Source organism: Cupressus sempervirens, chromosome 1, assembly GCF_028749045.1.
Source record: "Cupressus sempervirens isolate cs-2001-9-10 chromosome 1, ASM2874904v1, whole genome shotgun sequence".
In the NCBI taxonomy this organism is placed as follows: Eukaryota; Viridiplantae; Streptophyta; class Pinopsida; order Cupressales; family Cupressaceae; genus Cupressus; species Cupressus sempervirens.
This window is the reverse complement of record NC_143118.1, coordinates 28,728,398-28,742,424: the sequence shown is the minus strand read 5'-3', so window position 1 is coordinate 28,742,424 and position 14,027 is coordinate 28,728,398. Positions and strand designations below refer to the sequence as shown.

At 35.5% G+C, this 14,027-nt stretch overlaps 1 protein-coding gene across 1 annotated transcript in view; it reads left to right on the top strand.

Annotated features, from left to right (window-relative positions):
* The window catches only part of LOC149576006 (transmembrane and coiled-coil domain-containing protein STS1-like), a 200,139-nt gene that overhangs the window by 24,825 nt on the left and 161,287 nt on the right, over positions 1 to 14,027 (top strand). The gene's annotated exons all lie outside the window — the stretch shown is intronic.

The following is a 14,027-nucleotide window of genomic DNA, read 5'->3' as shown; positions in this document are numbered from 1 at the left end:
ATTTTGACAGTTTTGTGGACATATTATTATATTTAAAAATAATTAAATTTATATAAGTGAAAATTTAATGTCATTTTTTTTCCGAATTTTTACCCTTTGCCGAATTTCATCCAAATTTTATGCTCGATGAACTCGAATTCAAATTCAAACCTTGTGATTTAGGTGGATGTCATGTGTGAGACTCCATGATATGAATATTTGAAAAGGTAACTACCTAGCTAAGAGGGAGCATTGATGTATTAGCGTTGGAAGTTTCTTTCCCTCCTAAATAAGAAAATATTTTGATTGATAAAGCGACTCTCGATGTAGAGCTTAAGAGACACGATTTTGGAATCCAAAGAGTCTTCTGCTTGGAAGATAAAGAGTCTTCTATGTGGAACGATGAAAAGAGTCTTCCGCATGAAGACAAATGGTTCTTGTTGTCTTTGCGTAGTGAGATAGCCACATATTATATTGCTGGTTTTGTGTAGTAGATGGATTGTTGGTTCAGTTTGAAGCATTTTATTGAGACTTTTACTATATTATCAGTAAAGCATCATTTTTTGGGACTAGTTTTCTCCCTTCATGTTGTATGGTTTTCTCAAGATAAATGTTGCGCTTATTGTTTTTTATTTTGTCATGTCTTGCTGCTTATTTTGATTTCTAGCTTAAAACATTAACACAATTTATGTCTCCATGATAAGGTTTAGGGCGTCTAATGTAAACAATTGTCCTAGTGGTCATTCCCTCTACAACTTATTTCTGTGTAGGGCCTTTAGCTATATAGGGAGACGAGTAGCCTTTAGCTATATAGGGGTACAAGTGGTCATAAGTAGCATTGATCGGGGTGATCTTGAGCTTGATCTAGAGGCTTCTCTATTTGCCACTATATCAAACCTTTCAATACATTTTATCATATTTTAATTCTTAAATACAAATCAAGTAGCCTACTTAATTTAAAATTAATTACTATAAATTAGCATAATTTTAGCCTAATTTTTTTGGTCGGTAATAAGATATTTTATTAATAAACTAATAGAGTTACATAGAGAGGCTAATATGAAAAATAGCCATCACACAACTATAACCTTGCACTTCTACTTTCTTTACAATCTTCACTTAACAAGCACATTATGCTTTGCCTAGTATCCTCAATGTATGAGGTTCTTACAAAAACAGATAAGATTTATATTTTAACTTTCTATTTGATTCCACATTGATAAACAAACCCTAGTTTCAGCCTGAAACAAAAAAACTACATTGGCCTAGCAAATTTCATAAAAATTATTTTGCCTTAGTTGCACCCTTTTACATCCTTCCTTGCTCTAGGGTTTTCTCCTTGGTTTGTTTCTTGCCTTTGCTCGTTCCCCTCCTCAAAATTATCCTTGCTTATCAGCTGCTTATCCGAGGTCAGTCATGGCTATCAACTTTGAGTTTCCATTCTTCCATTCACTTCCATCCACTGAAATCTTTATCCCATGTTTACTTTACCAAAAGCTGTACACACCAAAAAGAATTCTATCGTCCATCTTGGAAATTGTAAGGCTATTTCCATTGAGGCAAAAAAGAAAAAATTCAATCATTTTTTCCATTCCCCTTTACACCCTCTCTAGAAAGACCACCTTCACCACCATTTGTGTAACAAACAAATTTTCTTAACTAAAAGGATAGAGCTATATTTTGAATTTAAAGCAGAAATGAAAACAATACTTCAAATCTTAATTACCGAATTGAACATCCTTATTTACATTTCATGTGAAATCAACTGAAATTAAAAACCAACTGAAATAACAACCAACTGTAATAACTGATTTCTACCATTATTACAAAAAGAACTTAAATCATTACCATTAACTCTATGATATTCAATGATTACAAGAGGAAATAAATGCATAGTGAAGAATGGTAGAAGAACATACAAATCTAACTGGAGAGTCTCGTAAAATGTTGTGGAAGTCTCGACTTTCGGATAAGAGGAGGAGCATTAGGTTAGGCTTAACCTCCCAACTACGGACTGTATCAATCCACACACAATCTTTTGATAAGACAGGCCCTCCCTACCTCGGGGGCTAGGCTTGGGGCACTATTAACCCAACCATCTAAGCAATACTGGTGGTTAGAATGTCCGATCAGTCAACGAGCATGTCTGATTAATTGGCGCCACCCACAATCATGTGATCTATAGATGACAAGTATGCCTTTAACGACCTTGGCCAAGGTTTTTGATGGGTTTCCAATAACTGATCACTCCCGCTCGACTTGACAATAGGGTAAGTAGATTGGACATGCATGAGCTTATTGAATAGTTCTTTAAAAAAAAAAAAAAACAATAATAATAAAGTTATCATATCAATTCTGATTCTTGCTCTTTGTTTTTGTAGAACTTCCTTTTCACCTCTTCACCCTCTCTTTTGGCCATCCAGCCGAGGTGAGTCTTGGGTGTATGATATAAACTCGTTCGCTGAAACTCAGTTGATGAAAGATAATATTTAATACTGGCATGAAGCCATCCTTGAGACTCAAGGACTTCCCTCAAGAAATCAGAGGATTATAATTCAAATTTTAAAGACAAGCTGATTAAAAAAAATGGAAGCATAACATGACATTTTCATTTGGTTTCAGAGTCAAAGATAACTTGATAAGCTTGACCCGATGAACTATTCGATAGTGTTACTTCACTTCACTGTCAAGCATTGAACAATAACATTGAAAATCTTTGAAACTACCTTGCATCTAGGTTCCGGATGCAGTAAATATATCAAATAAAGAGTAATAGCTATTCACATAACCTGATCAGTGACAGATTCGAGCTTGGTTAATTGATACTAGCCGGCTCTCAACTCTGGATTGTCAACACGGATTTTAGATTACGGGTTCCTTTGATAGTAGAAAGTAGTAAGCTCGGGTTTACTTCAAATATCGGCCGTATGGAAAAGAGTAAGAAAAAATGAGAAGGAAGAATGGTGAGGGAAGGTAGTGTCGATGATAGCTGCCAGACATACTTTCGAGCTTATATAAAATGAGAACAATATAGAAGGTTCAATAGAAGTCGCGACTCTTGATAGCAGTTAGAAGAAGATTATCAGCTTCTTGGTTCACCGATTCAAAAGAAAGAAATCACCAAGTGCACTCATCGTCTCTCATAGAGATAATTTTAAAAGAAAGAATTTGAAGGACTCCTTATTAAAAGAATTTTATATATATATATATATATATATATTTGCACATATATATATTATTTTCGAATGGTGTCATCATACTATTATTGTGTCCAAGGTTATACCTATTAGGATACACATCTATATGCATGTATAATTGGGAGAATATTTTATCTTCGTATCCTCTCAATGTATATGCATATATATATGTATACGTATGTTAATAGAGATTAGGTTGAACAATTTAATACCATGGTGGCACCATACCTTTATACTTATGTGCATATATATATATATATATATATATATATATATATATATATATATATATATATATATATATATATATATATATATATAATGAAATGATGAGAATACCAACATAAACCATTTAAAGGTACAAATTTTTGATTATGTTTAAATATTTAATGTTTTATTTGTTGTCCAAGTAGCTCATGCGTGTCCAATATATGTACCCTATTATGCAGTCACTAGGTCCTTACCAAGGTAGGTAGAGGTCATACTTGTCTATCGGATAAATGGACTAAGGTAGTGCCCCATTCCGTAGATCCCATCAACTAATGCTTCCCTCTTTTGTTTGCTCCTGCAACCACCCGTGAAACATTTTCCACGATAATAACAAGTTCTCCATGATAAATCCATACCAACATATAACACAGATAGTAGTAAAGAAATTAGTTAACTGCCATCATTCAGTTACAAGCAATTGCTAACTACCATCATCAACATATGACAAGTAATGACTAACTACCATCATCAACATATGACAAGTAACGACTAACTACCATTATCAATAAACAATTATACTTAATAATTGATAACAACCGAATTCATATGAAACAACGGTTACATATAACTACCCTTTTCACATGAACAGGGGAAAACAATAGTTTTTAACTAATCATCTCAATGGCTATAATAAATTTTTAAATAGTTCAAAATTTTGGGATGTAACAATTCGCCTTTTATGACAGCCTACAATGCGACAATGTTGTGGGCGAGGAACTTGAAAATCTCTAACCCTTCTCGCTCTCTCTTGGAAAGATCGAATCTCTTCCACTAGCTTGAGCTATTCTACTTTGATTTATTCCTTATAAGCTTCCTTATTCACATTGTTTGGCCACTAGAGGAAACCAAATTTCCCTCTTTCCTCCCCCTCTACTTCATCCTCAAAACATTCACTATGATTAAAGCCCATCCTTGGCCATGCCCTCTCTAAGAGTGATTCCACACCTACAATTAGGTCTTTTGGAAACAACAATGTCATCACCCACTTGACTTCTGCCTCTGAAAAGGCCAATTCCAACCCTCACGCCATAACCATTGCAGCAATATCCACATTTATTTTCCAGTGATGTGTTGAATTCTGAAACAACTCCTTTACCGTTCCCTTCACCGCCTTCATCACTCCTAATGTCGGGCGAAGAAGCAACAATCGACTCCAAGGACATAAAGCGCTTTCTGCTGTCTAGCCGTCTGAAAAGTAAACATAGCCTCCATTTTTTCTTCACCTTGTCCCTTTCCTTGCCAATTGCTTTCCAAAAAGTTCTAGACTTTCTAATTAAGGCCTTTTCATCTGCCATGATTTATAACATAATCACCTACCAACTTGCTCAGATCGCACACTTTGATCTGACACTTTAATCCGTCATTCATCATCTCGCCGTCCTTTTCAGTTAAAACATCCCTTTTTATAATGATAGCATTTATTACATATTTCCAGTATCTCCTAATCATTTCACAAATCTGACAATTCACCTCAGTCGTCAACCTCCATATATTCCATTATGTAATCACTTTTCTTTTTAAGAATTTTAAAGGACATATTACCCGCTTTTTTAAAAATTCAACTAAACACCTCATCCCAACTGCTACACTATTCAAGACACCCTTTTCCTACCTCCAAACAATTTGCCATCCATTTTGATAGTTGATCAGCTTAACCAGTTGATTCCCTGTAAACATGGCATATTTTGAAATCTTACAAAGATTCCAACTCCTTTATAGCAATCCAATTTTTTCCTAAATGCCATGCGGAGATTTGATTTCATCTAATCGCCTCTACCACCACCATCAAATCTCCTTCCACAATCACTCTACCACCTCCCACTTTCTTTGTACACTAAATTGCTAATAAAGCTGCCTAGAAATCTACTTCATTATTAGTCCCATCCAATAATTGATTTGCCCTAAAGGCCACAGTTTCCCCTTTTTGATCCTGAACTATAAAGCCCGCTCTTGATTTACTAGGATTACCTATTGCAACACCATCAAAATTCACCTTGATCCAACCCTCCTCTAGTGCTATCCGCATTGACTTTTGTCTTTGTTGTTTCTTTGACTTATCCCTACGTAGAGCTCCAGCCTGTCTAATTTTAATCCCAGGCCATTCTATTTGAATAGCTCTATTGTCTTTCGTAAAAACACATTTCAACTGATCCTTTCTAAACACTGCAGCACTAACCACTTCTTCTATGGAATGGTCAATCCTTCACAAGAGATTTTCCACAGGTTCCGACAACTCTTGAAAGATTCTCCTATTTCTTTCTTTCCACACCTCCCAAATTACAATTGAAGGACTAATCCTCCACACACTTTCAAGCATATTTCTCTTTCTCATCCATGGCCAAGATGAAAAGAAATCCATTAAAGAATTTCTCCAAGGCCCTTGCTAGCCCAGCTTCACTTGCACATGTCTCCAACATTTTTCTACTACGTCACAATGTAACAGTTGATGATCTACAGATTCTTCCTCCCTCACACACATCACACATTTCGACAAGCCTTGAAACACTAATCTCTTCCTTCTTTCCCCTGTCAGAATTCAACCTTGAATAACTAACCAAGAAGAGGTCCCTGCTTTAGGCAAAATATCCTTATGCCAACATAAATCTCTAGCTTCAAAACTATCTTCCATTCTATGTGACAATAAGTCATAGCCTAACCTCACCGAATACTTACTCAAAGAAGAAGCACACCATCTAATCTTGTCACTTCTTTCTATTATGAAGACTTTTCTCTTAGAGAAAACATTTTTTAGATATTGTTGTTGTTGGATAGAAAGACCTTCCACCCTTCAATCCTTCCAATCCCAAGATTTACCTAACAATCCATTTGACTCTATCATGTAGTCTCTGACCTTACAGCCCCATAAGTCATACAATATATGTTTAAGGTTTCTATCTTGACACTTCTCATCAAGAACTTTATATCCATTCCAAGAGTCCTCCCAAAAAATTTGCTTGACCCCAATCTCCAATCTTCCATGAAATGTGATCAGTGATGACATGTTGAAATGAGATAATAAAGTTCCATATAGCCGATCCTCTTAAAGGATTTTAAACTGTCAAAATACTTGTTCCATCATTCGAATCCAAATATTTGGCTCTTAAAATTCTAGTCCATAACTGCTCTAAATCTTAAACCATTTGCCACACCAATTTTGCACCTAAAGCCACATTCATTTGATTCCAGTCTCTTAGGCTTGCTCCCTCATACTTTTTCGGCCTACTGATCTTATCCCATCTTAACAAAGAGATTTTATCACTTTTCCCTGTTCCACTCCAAAAGAACCTTCTCATTTGATTTTCTACACTCTTGATCACCTTCTTAGGTATATTTAGATACATCATTGAAAAAATGGGAACAACAGACACCATTGATTTTAACATCAAAATCTTTCCAGCCGAAGATAGCCACCTCCCTTTCCAACCCTCCTTAAAACACTTCTCTACTAGACAGTTCCACACCTCACCTCTATTTCTTCCGTGAAACAACGAAATCCCTAGATATCTACTTGGGAGTAAACCTTGTTTGATAGTTAGAATTGTGCTAATAGTTTGTTTTTACTAACAGGGGTGTTAAAAAAGAAAATCTCTGATTTTAGCCATTTAATCTTCTGTCCTGAAACTTTCTCATAAAGTTGTAGCGTCTTCTTCATCATTTTGGCTTCTCACTCTGAAGCATCCCTAGCTAGGAATGTGTCATCTACAAACTAAAGGTGTGACACAACCTCCACTCCATTAACAACCTTTACTCCTTTCCATTGACCTTCATCTTGTTTGACTCTTATGAGCCTTCCTAACACTTTAGCTAAAATGATAAAGAGGAAGGGGGATAATGGGTCCCCTTGTCTAATGCCTTTCTCCATTTCAAAAAAACCTTGTGGACTTCCATTAACAACAACAAAGAACCTTGGAGAACCAATACAACCATTTACCCAACTAATCCATCTTGTAGTGAACCCAAATTTAGCCAACACTTTCAACAAAAAATCCCTATTAACTTCGTCATGAACTCTCCTAATGTCTGACTTTACCATCATTATACTAAGTTTTTTGACTCTAATTGAATGGAACATTTCGTGCGCTATTATTACATCTTCAAAAATGGATCTACCTGCAACAAACCCGCTTTGTTCCTTAGAAATCATAGCATTTAACACCTTCTTAAGTCTATTTGCTATAACCTTTGAAATGATTTTGTAAAGAGTATTGCATAATGAGATAGGCCGAAACTCCTCAAAAGTCGTACATGAATCTTTTTTTGGCACCAGTGCTATGAAAGTGTTATTCAAGTAACCCCCCTATCTAGATTCCTCAACAACTTCCCAAACTTCATGCCTCAAAAGTCCCAAAAAAACCTAAAAAACATTCCTGTAAAACCATCAGGCCCAAGACTTTTATCCTTTCCTAACCCCCAAAGAGCACTTTTAACTTCTTCCTTTGTCACTTTTGCAAATAACATCCTTTTTTGTTCTGTTACACAATTTGGAATGCATTCCAACACTTCATCCTTTGCTTCACCCTCTACTTCATCCAACCTACCTCAATTTTGAAAAAAAGATCCATCCTCCCTCTTTACCCCCTCTGGTTCCTTCACCAAATTCCCTTCTGGATTTTCAATAGAGAAAAACCTATTATGAGCTCTTCTAACTTTTACTAAATTATGAAAGAACTTAGTGTTTCTATCCCCTTCCATGAGCCATGTCTCTCTAGATTTCTGTCTCCAAAACACCTCCTCTCTAGACAACATCTCTTCATATTCCTTCTTTAGCTTTTTCTCTTCCAAAAACTTCTCCCCCATACCCTGCAAAATCACTCTATCATTTAGTTCCTTTAAAGAGAGTTCCAACTCTACATTCTTCCTAAAAATGTTTTGGAAGGATTCCCTATTCCAGACCTTCAATTTCTCCTTTATGAATTGTAACTTTTTAAAAACAATAAAGGCCTTATTTCTTGAAAAAATAGGGGCATTTCTCCACCAATGCTCTATTAGATCCATAAAACCATCTGTCCTCAGCCAAATTGCCTCAAATTTGGAAGGGCATCGATTCGGTGAAGATTCTTCTTGTATTCTTAGTCCAATAAGGAAGTGGTCTGAATCACGTATAGGCAAAATTTCAGCTTCTACCATCCATTCAACTTGAGTCTAGTCACCCCCCATGAGAAATCTATCCAGTTTTTCAACGATATTTACAAACCTCTTCCTTCTATTAGTCCATGTAAATTCGCCTTGCTTTAAGGGGATATCCACTCGACCATTTTTTGTCACAAAGGTTGAAAAATCTTCCTGATTTACTGTTCTCCAACATCTTCCTCCTTTTTTATCCTTGAGGTAGAGAATAGCCTTGAAATCCCCACCTAACACTATTATCTCATCTTGCAGGGCCTCCATTACATTTGTTAAAGATTTCCACAGTTCTCTTTTGTCCCTGCTCTGTACAGGACCATAAACATTTATCACATTAAATTCCACTTCAAGTTGTTTTGACCCTACCTTTAACCATTGCCAATTGCTCTCCTGTTGCATCACAACCGCATTGACCAAGTCTTGATTCCACAACACACTAACACCTCTAGAAGCTCCTATAGCCGCAAGCCATTCACTTCTCCATTTTCCAAATTTCGTTTCAACTCCTACAACATCTTCCCCTTTAATCTTTGTTTCCTACAAAAGGACAACATCCGGTCTTGCTTGATCAAGGCCTCTCTTGATCAAACAAACTTTGTCAGGGGCATTGCAGCCCTTGACATTGCAGGAGAGGATCTTCATCCTCTTCGGGAAGGGGTCTTCCCCCTTCCTGCCGTCATTTTACTTTGGCCTCTTGCACTTCTAGCTATCTGGATTAAAACATTTATAGTCCGATGCCCTCTTTTTTGACATTCCCCAAATTGGATTTTATAACTCTTCCATTTAGTTTTTGCTAGGGTTCTCTTTTCTTTTAAAGCAATTTCATCACCCAAATCTAAGAAGTCTTCATCCCTTGAATGTCCATCCTCCCTTTCTAGATCTTCCTCATCCAAACTCTCTTCTGCGCTAGAATTTTTAGAACATCACTTCAAATTTCTTACTGGGGAGATTTCTATATCTTTAAAAACTTCACCATCACACCCTAGTCCTTCCTCTTCTAGGAACACCCTATTATCTTCTTCCTCGAAACAAGACAAAAATCCTCCTTTGATCCATCCCCCTTCTTCACCTATACATTCCTTAATCCCTTGGCCCTGATCTTCCTCCCCTATAAGCGTTTGAGGATTGATCCCACCTTGCAAAGAGCTTTCTTCATAAACTCTTTCTCCATCCGTCCTTTGACATTCTGATCCTACCTTGTCTCTTACTACTTCTGAGATTTGAGCCTCTTTTTCAGTCTCCATATGATCCTTCTGACCATATTTCTCCTTTAGGTTATGCCTCTCTTCTAGACTATCCTCACTCTCAATCATAACTTCCTGACCCCCCACATACTCACTCTCTTGTAAGTTATTTACTCTTGCTTTCAAAATCAAGACACTTCCATATCTATCGCAATTTCTATAGTCTTTCTCTTTTACCTTATGCATCACCTTGCATACCCTAGACATCTTAATCGCCCTATTCAATAGACTTTCCTCTTCCCTTTCTTTTAGGTGCCCCTCTTGCCTACATTTTTCAGAATCACAGTCTTCACTAAGGCAATGCTCACACACCATTAACCCATCTTCTATTGACAGAGGTTGTCTCCATACTCCCATATCTGAATATAGCTCAATCATTTCTGGTAAAGGGTGACAATCATTCCATATAATGCAGATCCTGGAAAACATTTGAAAGGTTTCCTTATCCACCATTTCCACTGCTTTCACAAAGGCTCCCAACTTATTTCCTATCAACTGATAACAATAATCATTCCAGTATTTTTGCGGGAGGTTTTGCAAATCCACCCAAATAGGAAAATGTTTAATGACTTCCTTTGTTGGGTCAAAATTTGGAACCCATGCCTTCATATAAAACCAAAGCTTTTCATAAAATACGGTCCTCCATTCAAAATCCAGTCACTATCCTGGGCAATGTCCACCGTTACCATGCAAAAACCATTTTCCAAAGTTTTAAAATCGTTTACCCTCCCCCACTTTTAATCACACTATTTTTTTACGTTTCCTATCTCCTTTTTATATCTTAATTTTAAGGAGTCATGTCTATTTGTTAAACATCTCTTGAATTTTCATTAGATTTAGTTAATTTATATTATTCTATGTTATATTATTTATTTACTTATATGTGTTTATTTTATTTATTATTAAATTCTATTTAGAAAGTTAACATACTTGCTACAATATTGTCTCTTGTATTTAATATTATTTCTTTCTTTACTCGCAATTTTTTTTTTTAAAATTATGTAAAATATCATACTAAATATTATTTTATTAATAATATAGATTAAATAATTATTATTTCCTTGGTTTATAGTTTAGTATTAGTTTTAATATAACTTTATTATTTATTTAATAACATTTTATTATCTAGTTATTATTAAAATTCTATCTTAAAATGGGGATAGGACAAGCAATCTTACCAAAATCCACTTTTCCCCCCAAGTTATAAGAAGTAACACGCTGCATTGGGTGACCATTGTTACCAAAGTTTCTGATCCTCCTAGTCCCATTTTGCCCCCCACATTCATCAGCTTTCCTAACTTTTCTCTAGTGAGTTCTTTGCTGGCTTTGTCTTCCACCCATTTGCCATCTGCCATTCCTATGGCCCTAGCATGTCAAATCCTCATGCCTTCGAAAGGGCTCGAATCTTCTTTGCTGCATATTCTTTCTTCCATTATCTCTGAAACCTCCATCCTTCCAGCCGTTAAACCCTAATCCCCATCGTTCCTGCATCTTGACAATTTTTTTTTTGATATAAATTTAGCCTAAATTGGTATACATAACAAAAATTGGTTTAAATCAGATAAATTCAATATAATTAGTCACTTTTTCCTAAGGAAGGATTAAATCAGAAAAATAATTTGCTTATAAAAAAGCAATAGTGAATTCATTAAAAATATCAGTATAATTGAACAAAAAATGGTGATGAATCCAATATTTTGGTAGTAAAGTTCAAAATATTGCTAAGGTTTATGAAACCATGAACTGTTTATAGCCTAGATACTAGATTTCAGCAGCAAAAATAATCATAGTTGCTTGCATGTGTTTTTTTTACTAACTTGCCCTTGAAATTCTTTAAACTTGCTTTTCAAATTTGCCTAGAATGCCTAATCAGTTCAAAAGGATGCAGGAGTGTTGTGTGAGAAGTGTGAAGGGCGTGTTTTGATTTATAGGGCAAATGATGTACCTTTTCAGCATTTATTTTGCATTGTTTATGTGGTACATGCTTCTGGCACGTCTAGTGAGTTTTTCTATTGGACTTGCTGAGTTTGTGACGAGTAATTTGGCAACTTAAAAAAATCAGTGAGCTTGCCAACTATTTTAAAAATTACTATAAAAATAATTAAGAATATTTACCTCGCCTTATTAAATTATGTCATTGGTTCCCACTAAAAATGTTATTATTTAATTTCCCACATTTTATCTCTTATCCTATGGGAAGTAAAGAAATATGATATAGGTTCTCTGAATGGATTAATTTTTGAAAAGGGGTCTGCCAATCGATTAATTTTTGGAAGGGGGTCTCTCAATTGATTAATTTTTGAAAAGGGGTTTCCCAATGGAGTAATTATTGAAAAGAGGACCTGGCTGATTTGATCAAATGTAACCCCTAGATTGTATTGATCCTTAAATGTAAAGAACCCCTGCTGGTTCTAACTCTGACAAACACCAAATTGCCTTACTTTTCAGATGTTGACATTTTGTTAGACACTTTGCTTGCCAGCTCTATCTCGCTGTCTTATATTTTCAGATTGTTTTTTCTTTGCTTGGAATGGATTCAAATGAAGTCTAAATGTTTTTAAATGACTACCAAGATACCCAAACAAAGAGCTAGAATGCAAATGAAAACCTTTTTACTTTTGAATGCAAACATATGATTTTTACATGTAAACTGTGCATCTACAGCCAATGGACATTTTAGCCAATAGTTATCATGCAACCTAATGATTTAACATTAACTGAAATAAATAACTGCAGATAAGGCATTTAATCAAACAGTGATTGTGTAACCTTATATCTATGAACAAATTCTCTATTTGTAATTCTATTACAATGATGAACAATGCTCTGAAAAACTTATTAATTGCAAAATATCAAAACTTGGGACTGACTGCAAGCATGTATGAACATTCTACATTGTACTACAGCCCTCTAGTAATGATCACATATTGTCTCCAAGTCTCACAACTTCTGAAAGAATGCACCAAACAGCAGAAACATGCCTCATAGATGTCAAACGCTGCCTTAAATTATCAGACACAGCCTCTTAAATGACTGCCACTGCACTATAGATGAATGTCGGCTCTCTAAACCCCAACTGCAAACCTCTAAGAGACTGTAATCTGCACCGAATACAGTCCTCTATCCTTGCAATTATATCTGATATGAGACTCTTAATCCTCTTCACAAATTGGTCACCAATTCTAAAACAATCTTAACCCCTGCATGAGATTAACGCTGGCACAATTCTTTGGCTGAGATCAATGAATTCAATGTGCGAATACTTAAGAGGAATTCCCAATTCTTCCAGCCTTCAAATGTTGCAACCCTTGGCTCTAATTTTATCACAAATTCATAAAATAACAAATGCAGCAATTTCACAAAGCATAAGTAACATCATGAAAAAGAACTCATGTGAATCTTTTATAACTTCTGTAGGAGAACTCACACACTTTTTCCAGCCAATGTGGAATAGATAGATATACTTTTTCCCTTTTACAATTTATTTTCTCCAATACTTTACTTAATACATTGGCTTAAGATTCTATCAATTAATTGAATAAACAACCCCTTCCAATGATGAATTACCCTCAACTTGTGAAATTATAAAGTCAAATTATAGCTTTGTAATAAGCCATTTAATGTTTTGATAATAATTTGGCCACTAAAATGATAATAACTCCCAAAATACTTATCCTCCAAATATGCTGTCTGAAATAAGAGTCATACCTATTATTTTCCCATGTGAGCAAATGCACTTTCCAAAAATAGATAGGGTCCCTCTCAATCATCACCAAACTTAACATAAATAGTAAGTAAATAAAGCTAAGCCCAAATGAAGTCTAATTTGAGCTAAACGAAGACCAAATTGGAACTTACCGAATTGTGGAGAAGACGAGAATCCCCCATATTCAAGCCTCTGCCTCAAAAGTCTCTCTATCCACGATAATTAGGCTACGAGGGACACAATAATAGGCAAACAACTCGACCTTTGACAGTACCTAAAAAGGGGGCATTACATTAAAATGCACTTTATCCTTCTTTGTGAGAAAATGCACTTGTGTGGCCAGATCTTCCATTGAAAGCATCAAATATCACTATCTCTTTATTACAATGCTGAAATTTGCAAGTACACACATTTAGGAGCAAGTGATGTAAGCACGAGTAGAAGTGCGAATAATGAGAGACAAAAGATGTAAGTATTGGAGATGCACCCTAATGTGCATGCTCTTAG